Raw genomic sequence first — 10,158 nt, forward strand, 5'->3', positions numbered from 1 at the left:
GTGGGACGCACGCCCTACAGAAGGGCAATTTTTAAATTCAGGAGGGCAAATTAAAAAATGACACGAATTAAACCCATTTGCTTTGGGTGATTTGAATGTGATGGTAGATATTTTTGATATTTTAGAGAAGAAAATATATTTATAAATTAAATCTATACATCATTTCTTATGCGATAAAGTGACCCATAAATGTTTGGGAAACACTGATCTAGGGAGTCAAAAATTGGATATTAGATTTTTTCGATAAGGCCAATAAAATGGACTTAAATCTTTAAAATGTCAGTTTGACCCCAATTCTGTATGGAAACACGTCTGTACCCCTTGTAGAACATTAAATAATATGCAGAAATGTTTATTGACCACTTTTACTAAAGGTCCATATTGAGTGTGGTCCATATCTTGAATGATTAAATAAACTCTTTGTGATAGAGTTTTGGTAATTTTATTTACCATTCACGACCTTACAGAGAAATATCGAGTCCGTATTTCTGGTTTTTTGTTATGAAGTAGATTTTATTTTTGAGCATACACTTCATGCAACATTATATGCATATGGACCTAAACCGAAGTTGAATGTTCTTTCCAATTATTAATAAGTTAATCCTATTTAGAAACTTAAAATTGTATATAATCAAATATAAGAAATAATTATCCATAAGAAGGCTGAAAAAATATTGATTTAACTTAGCTTTAATTAGATAATAATTGAGTAATTTCTATATTTTTTTATTTCAAATTATTATCAATATTTTAATCAATTATAAAAATTTATAAAATTGAATTATTTTAATTGCTGTTTGCTAAAAATATACTCTAATACATAGCAATAAATTCTAATTTTTTTTTGCATTGTCTTATTTTACTTCTAGTTGAATTAGTACGTTACGTGTCATTCAGCTTAACTTATGACAAGAGTTTCAATAAATTAATTGTTTAAGTAAATTTCATATAATATTTTGAAAATAACAATAATTTATATTAATGATGCATTAACAAATCATTAGAACAATTATGATCAACAAAAAGTATACATTTTCTGAAATACAAATAGGCTATAAATTGATTTTAATTCAAAGATTTTCTGTTATGAATGATTGTTTACCCTAAGGCAGGCCCATGGTGTTAGAGCACCATAAATCAGTTAATACCCGTTTCCCATTATATTTTTAAAATAAGACATCTCTTTCAACCAGTTCTCATCTTCGGATCGTTACCGAGTAGTTATCGATCATAAACTAGTAAAGAAAGCAAAATGTGTTGGTGCCCTTCGAAGATGTTTGCCAACTTACGAAGAACTATGAACAAATCGGGATGATATGCGAAAACGTTCTTTGTCTTTGTGATTCTTATGAAAGACGCCGATGCCATGCCAACCGCTCATTAGCCTAGCAATGTTGTTGAAATCTCTACTAAGAACACTGTACATAAATCTGCAAGGATGCAGAAATTTATAGTTGCGTTTATGCGAATAAGTTATGAGTCTTGCGAAATCGACTAAATTAGTCTTCCCTCGTAAAGACACTCAGCTTCTTCTTAAGGTGTCCCACTGAATGTTAGGTAGGTGTTAAATCACTTTTCCTTTGTAAAATAGATCCAATACTTGATGATACCGCAAGGTTATAATCTGCATTTGTTTTTACTAAAAATTACTCATATTTGATTTATGAGTATTCTTCATATTTAAATTGTACTTTACATGCATGAACAAGTGATCACCATAATTCTTTTTTTCTCAATACCTTATATAAATATAAAAATTTATTTCACTGGAATTACCTACATGATGATATAAAAACATTGTAACTATTGTGATTCCCAATACTATATTTTCTCCATTATTTTATTATTCAAGTTTACATTGATATCATGATGAGCACAATTTGAATTTGGCATTCTTAGATCAAAGGAGTGGAATGAATGGAAATGAAATCAATGGCGACTCATAATATGAGAACATACAAGAATTGTATTTGATTATAGACATATTTTTTTTTTTTTTTTTTATTATTGGCCTCCGCTTTACAGCATTTTTAGCCACATACATTATTCATTTTATTCTTCATCATATTCTATACAATTCTTACATATATATTTCTTATACATTCATCATATATATATATACTATCTCTTCTTATATCCTAATCTTCCATCCAATTTTCATTCTTCTTCTTGTTTCTCAATATGTTCTTCTCATCTTCTAAACTTCTTTTTCCCTATTTACTTCTATTTTTTCTCGTATTCTACAAATTAACAATTATTTGGAAGCGCCAGGAGTCGAACCATCGATCTCCGGCATGTGAGTCGGACATGCTACCTCTGAGCTACGTCCGCCACTAGACATATTTTATTGTAATAAAAATTGCTTGTTGGATACGACCTACCAACGTTAATGCCTTGAAAACAATACATATCATCTTACAGTATATAATTTTTTGTGAATTTATTCATAAATGTAATTAGTGAAAACACATGAGAACATTCATATTCATAAAGAATTAATAATAAAACTATCTAATTATAAAAAACTAGAGTTTATGTAAAATATAAAAAAATTCAAAAATTATAGTATAACTATATCATTATCCAAACCCTTAACGATATGTATAATAATTAATGTAATAAAGGAAAGTACATGAATAAATATAAGAGTTTTGTAATAAATATAAGGTAAATAAATTAAAATAATTAAAACAAATAAAAATAATTCATGCAAATAAAAATAAATTGATAATAATAATATGATTGAAGAAAAAACTGTAAAACTTGTTTAGTGAACAGATTATAAAGTTATGTTAAATCTATTGGAAGCTCAATCTACTAGTAGATGGAATTATGACCATAATGTGTTAATTTTAAAGAGTATTTAGTTTTTCTAGTTTAAAATCATGGCATAGACTTATGATGCTTATTAATATCTCAAATGAAAGTAAAATCAAAATATTTTTTCTATATTACACATACAAAATTTCATCAACCAGTTAAAAGTGGCATTTAGCCTTAAGGCAAGTTACGTGAAGTGAAGTTGCGTGAGATAAATTTTCCGAAATCTGTAATAATTGTACTTTTAGTACTTAATCAACCGAAATTCAGATTTAGATATTAAGATAAAATTGTTAACTGTTATTTCAAAAGCAATGTTTTCACTTTCAATTAAATCGAAACATTGTGATTACCAATTGGATTTTCTCAAATACATTTAAATTTTCTGTAATTATATTAATTGTATTACACAAACACGAGCTTGCATGTCCTAAAATTGTAGCTTATTATTCGAAACTTTAATAAAATGACTTTAATGTTTGACTCATCACCAGTGGTGTTGTCGAGCCGGAACGCGCCGGAACGTCGTTCCGCCAAATCATTTTTGAGCCGGAACGCGTTCCGGCAAGAAAAAATATAAAAACATCGCTACATACAGAAAATGATTTAATAAGTAAATTTTATACGTTATTATTCAACTAATTTTTATTAAATGTTATTATTGTAATAAACATACATATATGTGCACACAATGGGTTTTGTAATAATTTTTGTTTCTTTCCTTTTTGAACGGAACTGGAAAAACATGAAAACCGGTTTTAGAACCGGTTTTTAAATTTTAGCGTTCCGGCAAAAAAATATTAGCACAAAACCACTGGTTTTATCAAAGTCGTTTTTAATTTAGTAACAAATTGAGGTGTATGAACTTCTTATAGAAAAAATAATATTTATAAATTAAATCTTACATTCATTCGCATTTCTTATACGCTAACATCTACATCATAGGTTCCTATTCATGTATTTTTATAGCCTTGCGTGTGCCTATACGTTGCATTCTATACTACACGCCTTACATCTATACCATACGCTATATTTCATTATATACTCTCAAATCCCTACATTGTATACCGAATACACCTAACCTATATCTACTATATATCCTATTACCTATAATTTCCCTTACACGCTACATTAACCCTACCGAGATTCGAACCCGGGTCCGCCGCGTGGCATGCGACGACCTTATCCACTACACCACCGTAACGCTACAATCAACCGTCTTTTTTCGCGTGTCGTCGCGCCACCTTAGTATTAATTACCTAATTAATTAGAAAATGACCCGCAGAAACAACAGTGCGTCCCATATTATATTATTAGTGGGGGTATCCGATAGGGTAGTGGTTAAGGTGCGCGACTTCCACGCGGAGGTCCCGGGTTCAATTCCCGGTATAGGCAATAGATAGGTAGAGATAATACATAGGGCGTAAGGTAAACCTATATAATATAGGTGAATATATAAATTAGACAGTAGTATTTATAAGAAGTAAAAGGTATGTAGGTATATAATAAGTTAATGACGGTATAGGTATCTCACGGTACGATAGATAATAGATATCTATATATGATATACAATAATATAGTATAGTATGATAGGTAATAGGTTATCTATCATATTATTAGGTTAAGTCTTATAAAGTATTGTAACAAATCTTGAGTACTTTTATATCATAATAAATACCTGTAGGTATTAATGAATACAAATAATACCAGAATAAATATGATTAATGTCATTGAAGAATATAAATTATGTACTCAATGATTCCCTCATACTTGTACAATTTAATGTATAGACTAGCTGTGTATAATAGAGTTAATTATATAAAAAGTCAATATATTAGATTTGTGAGTTCTTATCGAAATATATCAAATTTTTTGAACCGGTTTATGAACCGGATTTTAAATTTTAGCGTTCCGGCAAAAAAAATATTAGCACAACACCACTGCTTATCACTTCACAAAAGCAACTTTTGACACACATTTTGACTATAATATTTTCAAACGTTGATAATTTTTTTGAATTGAACTGCTTGCTGGCTATAAAATTTTAGTATGTATTAAAGGACATACATATTATCTATCAACAAAAAAAGTTGAATTTTTTTTGAACAGTTAATTATAAACAAACGGCTTAGCCGATTCTTGTGCAAAACTCAGCACGACTCCCAAATAATATCTTTCAAATAGTTTTTGAATTTTCAAAATCTATTCAGAATATTTAGCTTAAACGTCGACGAGTTTTTTTTCTCCACTCGACAGAGTAGTTAATGGTATGTCCCAGCCACAATTTATGTTATAAGATTATTATTTCAATGTTTTGTAATTTTATTTTGCTGATATTCTGTTCATTATTTATATTTATGTATGTATTTGTATTTGATTTTTTATTTTTTATAAACCTCAACAATGCTGTATTATAGAACTTAAAGTTTTGATTGCCAAAAAAGAACTTTTCTGCTATATACGAAGAAACTGACAAACGAAAGTCCTGTATCGAGTTACATGGAATGGCTTTTAAATTTTTGAAATTGGACTAGCGTTTTTGAGAAAACGTCGATGAAAAGACAAAAATCTGTCCAAATAGGCACACATATACTTTTTCCAAATTTAGTCTAGTTCAACTCAAAATGGGTTAAAACGTCGAGAAAACATAGAATTAGCAATCGGATTTTTTGACGAAAACAAACTTTTCTTTGGGAAGTTAAAAATCTTGTATGTTATATGTTGCATTACGAAAAAGAGACCAAAAAAATTCGTCCAGCAGAACAGGTACGTGTAGCTGAGTCACGATCAAATATCATAATTCGAAATTGTATAAAAGGCAGCAGACACGCTTATTATTTCCTTTTGATCTCGGTGTTTCGATCGCAATGAGATCTGGGTCAAGCTTTAATAATAACGGACAGTTGGAAAAAGAGCAGAAAACAAAACAAAGTCGAGGAATCGTGTTCGTTTTGTTATGTTATGTGGACCCGCGTATGTATCGGTATCGCCTGGCACGACCGCCGACATTTGATTCAATGGAGATGTCAGAGAAGAATAAAAGCGATGTTTAAATCTATAAATCTGATATCAATATTGTATTTCTATAGATCTTGTGAGATCTCGATCCTATATCCTAGAGCCAAGTGCCAAGGCTGTGCTATTGAATTGTGTTCAATACTCCTTAAGGTTTACGTGAAATTTATTAGTCGAAAGATTATAAATAGTAATCATAAATCTATAAATGTGGCATATTGTATTTCTCTATTTAACAAATACGGGAAGTCTTGATTTCGATGTATATATATATATATATATATATAAAATATGTCAATGTCTTTCTGACATTTATCGTTTTACTTCTTCTGGGCTCCATTACATTCACATTAAATATGAATAATTGTTAGGGAGTGCCCAAGGTTTTTACCCTTGATATCAATATGCTGTGCAAGATAGATACCAAAAACTTATTGTTGAAAATCTTTAAATAGTGAGACACAGGGAAAAAGTTGTTGAATTTGTAATTTAAAATATTTATTATTATCATTATTTCATATATTATATCAACATCGATCAGAACATAAAGAGTCCTATAATAAGCGATTGTATATTTTCTCACCGTTATTTTATAAAATATTGCTGGAATAAGATTAATAAAAATCATCAACAAGGAAGAAATCAGAATTATAAAATATTGTTGGAATAAGATTAATAAAAATTATCAACAAGGAAGAAATCATTATATATGTTAAATTCATACTTTCAAACTAAATATTATTGAATGTTAAGGAGTGCCCAAGGTTTTTATCCTTGAAATCAGAATGTTCTGCAAGATAGATACCAAAAACTTATAATTTAATATCTTTTAATAGTGAGATACTGAAAAAAAGATGTTCAATTTGTTATTTAATTATTTATAATAATTATTTTTATATATATTATTTGAACATCGATCAAAACATAGAGTCCTGTAAGCTGTTGTTCATTTTCTCATCGATATTTTATAAAATATCGTTGGAATTAAATTTATAAAAACCATCTACAGGGAAGAAATCTGTATATATGTTAAATTCACACATTCAAATTAAATATTGTTGATTGTTAAGTAGTGCCCAAGTTTTTACATTTGATATTAAAATGTTAGTGTTGAATATTTTTAAATCGAGGAATACTGAGAAAAAGATGTTCAATTAGTTATTTATTTATTATTATTTTTTTATATATGTATATTATTTGAACATCAATCAAAACATAAAGATTTCTGCAAGTTGTTAATTTTCCCATCGAAATTTTATTCAATATTGTGGGAATTAGATTGATAAAAATCAACAAACAAGGAAGAAATCACTATATATGTTAAATCTTGAGCCTAATTTAGAGAATACTCCCCGGAAAATAAACTAGAACCATTGCTCCATACAAATATTTTCAGATTTAGACATTTTTGTAAGAGTCAAATAGATCACAAGTATCTATTATCATGTTAAAGTGTTTTCTCAAATTAAAACTTGGCTGCATTGGACCACAAAAACCACTATCTTTGTTAGAACGCATTTTCTTGAGTCACCGCATAATTGAAAATTGAAATTGAAACTTTAGATAGCTCCTTCAACTATATATTTTTGATGCAACTTCTCAATATTTCAACACATTTTTAGAGTTCAGAATTAGTGAAGATCGCCAACAGAAAACAAATTGAACTATACACATTATAGCTTGAGCCAATCTTGTCAAATTTACATATTTCTGAAAAAAAAATCATAATATTAGAAGTATGTATTATTACTTTACTTTAAATTCTTAATAACATGCTATATAAAAGAAGTAAAACTCAACAATTATAAGTTTGAATTAATTTAAATCATTAATTTAAAATTGAAATTGAAATTTTCATTGGGAGCTTCAAATGCTTATTTCGATACAGCTTCTCATCGTCATTTTAACAAAATTTATAGGAGTCAGAATGATTGAACGACGTCAACTGGTTACAAGAAATCACTATATGTATATTAGATCTTAGGCATAGATTACAGTACCTCTTCCAAAAAAAATAATTTAGTACCATTCATTATACGATCATCGCAACTTAAACTGCGTTTAATAGCAGATTCAAAGATCTATAATTATATCTCGAGACTTCTATGCCATTACCTCCGAAATGATTAATTTCTTGGGCTTACATCACCTGTTAGATGCATAATTGGAGATCTGTGGAATATGCCGATACGTATCTGAAGAAATAAACAAATCACACCGGAGCCGCAATCTCTTGTCATGCTTCAAAGAATATGAGTTCAACGTTTTCATTTCTTCTTTTAACATTGTGAAACATACGAAATTTTGAATATATTATTTTATACTTAATTTGTTAAGCGAAATAATTTAAAAATCGAGCAGCAAATTAACTAAAACATAATAATAAATAATATTTTAAAAGATAGTATTTATATGTCAAATGTAGTAAAATTTGGCAGGTGAGCTGGTGGCTATTTGCCTGAACAGTAGGGTAATTAGTAATATGCGCTTTTCAATAGGATCTTGAACGATATTTAGATATGCTTTTGTCTAAATTGTCATAGCTTTTTCGCAGGAAGATGCAGTAAATAGGATTGTGCAAATGTCATTTGTGACAGACGTTATAAAATGGATCTATCATAAAATTTTGTTTTGCGTTATCATTATCGGCTAATTTTGAACTATAAATAGAAAAAAGAATTTGAGAGAAAATGTCGTATGGAGTGCTACCAAAATATATAACAAATTGCCAGACTATATTTATTTATTTATTATTTATTCATAAGTAAGCCGTAATCAATAATAATAGATATTATTTCAGGCTCTTGTCAATATATTAAGATGACCAATGATAATGATAATTAAAAAAAAAAATAAAGAAGTACTATAAGGAAATTGAAGACAAAGAAGACTGAAGAGTTATGTGTATATATATATATATATATATATATATATATGTAGATATTATATTATATGAAATAGATATTATAGTCAAATGAAATGTATATATTATATGAAAACTGTTTTTCATAATCTCTCATACCAGGCACCTCTGTCTGACTGAGATATGAAAATAATGTATATATGTAAATAAAAAAAAAAAAATATAATTTACATCGTTCTAAATTTATCAATTTTGATCATGTGTAACAATTTTTGTTATTGCTAAATTGTTGGAATAGTTATCTTAACTTTGACTAATGTGAAAATATCATACCTGGGGTTGGTTGAAACAAAACCTTTATAACATAGAAGAATGTTATACATGTTCAAGTGAAAAATATTGGGTGGAAGGAATAGTTTAAAAAGATGTGGGCACATGTAATTTGTGTTACATCTTGATTTATGATAAAAATTAATTTTACAAGAGACATTATATATTTTATTTGTATTTATTATAGTTTGCGTTGATGTATGAAAAGAATTACTCAGAAACAAGTCTATTTTCTTGAAAATCAGTAATTATCAGAAGTTGAAGTTGAGTCCAAAAACTTGTCTACTTTGAACTGTTATTACCAATCGAATAATAAATTCTTATGTCTAGTTCAAACAACCAACGAAATTAAAAAACGCAGGCCTAAATTGACAAATCGAAACGGTGTATATTTTAATTATTGACATCACACATGTTTGGTCATTCGATAAAAAATATAGGAGCTTGACTGGGATATTTTGCCCTATTTACCAACCATACAGTCTTGACCTTAGACCTTCTGATTACTTTTTGTTTCAATCTTTACAAAACTCCTTGAATGATTTCCTGATTGACATTTTAAAAGATAACAAAAACTCATAGATCAAACTAGACAGAATTATATGAAAAAAATGTCTCCCGCACTTAGTTGCCTGAAAATTAATTTTGTAATCCAATCAATTTCAAATAAATTGTTAATTGATTTCTTTTGCTTTTACCAATTAATCTTTTTTTCCAAATATTTGCTTGCATAATTTTATGTTAACTAATTAAATCCGCTTTCACGTACAAGCACTTATTGCATTTTTTTTTAGGTATTGACCCATCATATTTCATTTTTTATTTCACATTAACTGGTTGAGTTTTCACGTATCGTTCGTTGTTAATGAGCTTATTGTTGTAGCGGAACAATTCTGATTCGATTTTGTACAACGGATTTTCGAACCGAGAAGGCTGGCTTCCTTCGTTTATTTATTTATTTTCTTGGTTTGTGTTTTATTTATTTTTTTACTACTTCCGCTGGCCGCGGGCAAAAGCCTTTGTTTCATGCGCGTCCGCTGAGTACCCGGAGAACGGTAATTATCCACAATAAAGAAATCACCACGTTCGATCGAAGTATCACGGGAGGACGGACCCGATGTGTGTGCAAA

The sequence above is a fragment of the Ctenocephalides felis genome, unplaced genomic scaffold (assembly GCF_003426905.1).
Source record: "Ctenocephalides felis isolate EL2017-DRISC unplaced genomic scaffold, ASM342690v1 CF-g0.4_SCAFFOLD_01492, whole genome shotgun sequence".
Lineage (NCBI taxonomy): Eukaryota > Metazoa > Arthropoda > Insecta > Siphonaptera > Pulicidae > Ctenocephalides > Ctenocephalides felis.